Consider the following 5,475-nt stretch of genomic DNA (forward strand, 5'->3'; position numbering starts at 1 on the left):
CTTGAAGGTGCTTTTCAAGTTGTTTTGGAATTGCACCTAGGGTGCCAGTTACTATTGGGATGATTTTGGTCTTCTTCTGCCTTTCAATTTCAATTTGTAGATCTTTGTATTTTGTTATTTTTTCTATTTCTTTTTCTTCTATTCTGCTATCCCCTGGTATTGCTATGTCAATTATTTTAACTTGTTTTTCTTTCTTCTCGACCACAGTTGTGTCTGGTGTATTGTGTGGCAGATGTTTGTCTGTTTGTAGTCGCACGTCCCATAATATTTTTCCATCTTTGTTGTTGTCGTCGTCATCACTATTATTAATTTTTGTTTATTTTTACATTTGCATCCCGCACATCCTCCAAGAAGCCCCTATCCATTCATAGATGAGTTTTTAGCCTCACAACGACCCTGTGAAGTAGGCTTGGTTGGGAGATACACGACTGGCCCAGAGTCGCCCAGCGAGTGTCATGGCTGAATGGGGATTTGAACTCGGGTCCACCCCGGTCCTAGTCCAACGCTCTAACCACTACACCACTCTGGCTTATTATGCACAGGGAGGTGGAAGAGGTCGACGAGACGTGCTGAGTCTTGGAGAGCGGGGAGTCTTCTGATGAAGCCCTCAGCCTGGATTTGCAAAGAGATTTGTTCGGGGGAAACATGTCCCCTTGACCTGCAGTAGAACGTTGCCAAGATCTACAGTTAATCCACTCCAGAAAGATTTCTGGCCTGACTCCAATGAGGGAGATAGAGTCCAAATTCCCTTCTCCGTCCCTCTCTCTCTCTCTCGCTCTCTCTCTCTCTCACAATGTCCAGACCCAACTGGTACGGATAACAGAAACAGAACTCTTCAGCGCCTCCCACGGAAAATGACCCACTGAAACGCAGTGGGTTCCCCAGACTCGGCTGCCTGCGGGGACAGATCCGTAACTGAACAAACGTGTGAAGACCACGCAGGCTGCCAGGTGGGGCTGGAGGCCTCCCCCCCGCCGCCGCCCCGGGCTGCTTGACTCCCTTTGCCGGCTATAATATGGGGGTATTACTGGGGGTGCCATCTAATGGCACAGTGGGGAAGTAACTTGCCTAGAAAGCCAGAGGTTGCTGGTTCGAACGAATCCCCGCGGGTCTGTTTCCCAGACTATGGGGAACTCCCATATCGGGCAGCAGCGATATAGGAAGGTGATGGGAATTATCATTTCATACTGTGCGGGAGGAGGCAATGGTCAACCCCTCCTGTATTCTCAGAATACAGAGGGATTCTGTGGTTGGTTTCCCCGAGTCGACACCGACTCGACAACATACTTTACCTTTACTAGAGGTATTACTGGACCCGGCTCCGCATTTGGAAGCCGTGGCCCGGGGTTTCTTTGCACAGCCTTCGCTAGTGCGCCAGCTTCTTTCTCGAGAAGGCAGATCTGGCCACAGTTACCCACGCCTTTGTGACATCACGGCTGGACTACTGTAACACGCTCTACATGGGGCTGCCCTTGAAGATGATTCGGAAACGGCAGCCTGTGCAAAAAGCAGCAGCTAGGGTTGTATCCGGAGCTGCCCATTGGGATCATATGACACCCATTTTGAATGAGCTGCCAATTTGTTCCCGGGTCCAATTCAAGGTGCTGGTTTTGACCTTTCAAGCCCGTAGTGGTTTGGGCCCTGGATACCTGGAGGACCACCTGCTCCCAAGGGTTGCTGCCCACCTGGTGAGGTCATCGAAGGGGGTTCGCTCCGTATGCTGACGATGAGACGGGCTTGGCTGTTGTGCACGCGGGACGGGGCCTTCTCAGTGATTGCCCCCAGACTCTGGAATGTTCTCCATCCTCTCTTCAGTTTCCATCACGGCTTTTAGAAAGCAAGTGAAATCTTGGCTTTTTACCCAGGCTTTTATGAATGTGGTTTTTCTTGCCGTTGCTCTGTATTTTATGGTCCTGTTGTGTCTGTTTTTTTAAAAAAACTTTTAATTAGATGGGTATTTTTATATTCCACTTTGACATTTCTACCGTGCCACTGTTTTTATGGTCTTATGTTCTTTTAAAGCAGGCCTGCTTAACATTGGCCCTCCTGCAGATGTTGGCCTACAACTCCCATAATCCCTGGCTATTGGCCCCTGTGGCTGGGGCTTATGGGAGTTGTAGTCCAAAAACAGCTGGGGGGGCCTCAGTTGAGCAGGCCCGTTTTAAAGGCTTTGCAATGCGAGGCGGTCTCGAAAGGTAATAAATAGGGGGCGGTGATGTTCTTGGACGGTGCGGAGCCCTGCCAAGGGAGGGGAGCTGGGGATGGCAGGGGTGAGCGGCTCCGCAGGGTAGCTAGCAGTGGGCGGCTGCCGAAAGAGTCTAGCCACGGGCCGTCGTCAGTGCCACTTTGCTGCATGATCTCATGGAGACCAGCTTGCAAGGGGTTAAAAGGCCCCTGAGATTGGAGAGGGGCCGTTTGTGATGCCAAATCATCAGAAGAGCTTCTTTCGCTCCACCCCGGGTAGATTGGAAGCTTGGCTGCTGTGTAATCGTCTGGGGGATGATCTTGCTTTAAAGCGCGTGTGCGGTCGCTGGCAGAGAGGAGAGGTTCCCACCAGGGGGGTCGGTGTCGGGGCGGGACAGGCAGCTGGCTGGCCTGGGGGCGGGGGCTCGATCCAGACCCCAGGAGCGTTCCAGGTGGCCCTCGAGCGCCACAGGTCTCGGCCTCCGTCTCTCCAGGCGATGCTTGAAATCAAGCCCGGAGGTTGGAATGGCTGATGTTGGAGGAAAGATTAGGAAGGCAAGGGACCTCGCTCTGCGGGCTGATCTGCTTTGCATGCAGAACGTCGTGGGGTTCGATCCCTGGCAGCGTCTCCAGGTAGGGCTGGGAAAGAATCCCGCCTGAAACCTGGGAGAGCCGCTGCCAGTCCGTGTAGACAATACTGAGCTGGATGGGCCACGGGTCTGACTCAGTAGGCAGCTGCATATGTCAGTCAGGAGCATCTCGGTGGTAGAGCACCTGATTTGCATGCAGAAGGTCCCAGGTTAAAACCTCGGCAGCAGCTCCAAGTGAGGCTGGGAAAGGCTCCTGCCTGAGGCCTTGAAGAAGCTGCTGCCAGTCAGTGTAGACAACGCTGAGCTAGTTGGAACAAAGGTCGGACTCGATAGAAGCAGGTCCCTTTTTCCCCTGTGTGTCTAGGGGCAGGCTCTGCGGTGCTGGAGGTGAGGAGCATGGCTAGTCCCACACCCCGATGGGGTCCAACCGCCTTTCAAGCTTCTGGGGGCAGAGAGGAGGGACGTTTGCCAGCGGCCTGTTTTTCTCTCCTCGTGCTTTCAGCACGTTTTGCAAGGAGGATGAGGAGAGACAAAGTTTGCAAGGATCAGGTTGGCCCCAAAGAGCCATGCCATGGAAGGAGAGCTGGTCTTGGGGTCAGGGGCGTATCTAGGGTGGGGCAGGCAGGGCACGTGCCCCGGGCGCCCCTTGAAGGAGGGCACCGCTTTTTAAAATTAAAAAAATTGGCTGCCGAAAACAAAATGGCCACCGTGCATGCTCAAATGGCCTCTGTGAGGTCCTAGGCCATGCCAGGCCTCACAGAGGCCATTTGAGCATGCGTGGTGGCCATATATATATATATATATATTTTAAATAGCCACAACACAGGCTCAAATGGTCCCTGTGAGGCCCTAGAGGCTGGGGGGGGGGAGAGGAGGAAACCTTTGCAGACCCCCCCTCCCTTGGCCTTTAGGAAGCCCCCCCGAAGGGGCTACAGGTAATTTTTTTAAAAATAAATAAATAAATATAATATAAGTTACTGTACACATATTCAGATATGTGACTTGTATGTGATCTTCAGATTTGTATTTTTCAGCTGATATTATGGTAAAGTTATCTGAAATATGAATGTCAGATGTTTGGACAGGGGGCACAATTTCAGTGCTTGCCCCAGGCGCTATTTTCCCTAGATATGCCTCTGCTTGTGGTAGCAAGCATGAAGGGTCCCCTTTGCTAAGCAGGGCCTGCCCTAGTTTGCATTTGAATGGGAGACTCTATGTGTGAGCATTGTAAGAGATTCCCTTTAGGGGGTGGAGCCGCTTTGTGGGGAGCAGAAGGCTCCAGGTTCCCTCCCTGGCAGCATCTCCAAGATCGGGCTGAGAGAGACTCCTGCCAGTCCGGGCAGACGATCCTGAGCTAGATGGGCCAATGTCCTGACTCAGTATATGGCAGCTTCCTATGTACCTGGCTGGTGCCTGAAGAATCTACCGCCTGAGGCCACTGCCTTATTCTGCCTCATGTAAGGGCCGCCCCATCTACGGGGACGGCTTTAGCCCGAGTTGCCAACCCTGCTCCGCTCTCAAGGTTCCCTCTCTTTATAGTGTGTGGGGAGCTTTCTTCCCACTCTTTACCCTGTCCATGCTAAAGTGAATAATAGCAAAAGCTTTGGCCAAGACCTCCCTGTGTGCCCTTCAGCCGCTCACCCCGCGACGCAGGCAACTGTTTTAAATTTAAACATGTGAGAATTTAAGAAGAGCTGGATCAGGCCCAAGGAGGTCTATCTAGTCCAGCATCCTGTTTCCCACAGTGGCCCACTAGATGCCTCTGGGAAGGCCATCGGCAAGATCTGAAAGCAAACCCTCTCTCCAGTCTTGTGGCAGCAAGCATGACTTGTCCCCTTAGCTAAGCAGGGTCTGCCCTGGTTTGCATTTGAATGGGAGAACAGAAGGTTCCAAGTTCCCTCCCTGGCAGCATCTCCAAGACAGGGCTGAGAGAGATTCCTGCCTGCAACCTTGGAGAAGCCTCTGCCAGTTAGTGTAGTAAACAATACTAAGCTAGATGGACCAAGGGTCTGACTCAGTATATGGCAGCTTCCTATGTTCCCCCTGCTGTTGCTCCCCTGCAACTGGAATTCAGAGGCATCCTGCCTCTGAGGCTGGAGGTGGCCTATAGCCACCAGACTAGTAGCCATTGATAGACCTGTGTCAAAACAGAGTTTAAAAAAACCCCACAAATCCTTCTGTGCAGATTGTCCTGCTGTTGCAAGACCCTAGGAAAGGGCTTTGTCTTTCTCCTTCATCTTTCTCCTTCATCTTTCTCCATGATTCTCTCTTTGAATCATGGCCGATTCCAAAGAGAGGCAGCGTTAATGCCGCTGGTGATATTAGGGTTGCCAACTTTCTAACCCGTGAGGAGCATGAAATGGTACATTGGGGGGCCCCTCTCTTTCACCGAAACTGGCCCAGAGGCTGTCAACCACCTGCTCTTAGACAATAAAGTCAACCATGCTGTTTCCTCCACTTGGATTACACAGAGTTCTTCATCCAGCCCACGAAGAATTCTGCATAACCTTCCAACTTGCATACCGCCCTCAACAACCCATTCTCTGCTAACAGATTCTTTTGGCCGGGGTGGTTTTTGTGTCTCTTCCTCCTCGCTGAGATTACAGCGAGAAGCCAAAAGATCAAGGCAAAGAAAGGGGAACAGAGAGGGGGGGAAAGACGGCGAGAGAGCGAAAAAGCAACAGAACCCAGGCAGACATCT

This window comes from Hemicordylus capensis, chromosome 16, assembly GCF_027244095.1.
Source record: "Hemicordylus capensis ecotype Gifberg chromosome 16, rHemCap1.1.pri, whole genome shotgun sequence".
Taxonomy (NCBI): Eukaryota; Metazoa; Chordata; class Lepidosauria; order Squamata; family Cordylidae; genus Hemicordylus; species Hemicordylus capensis.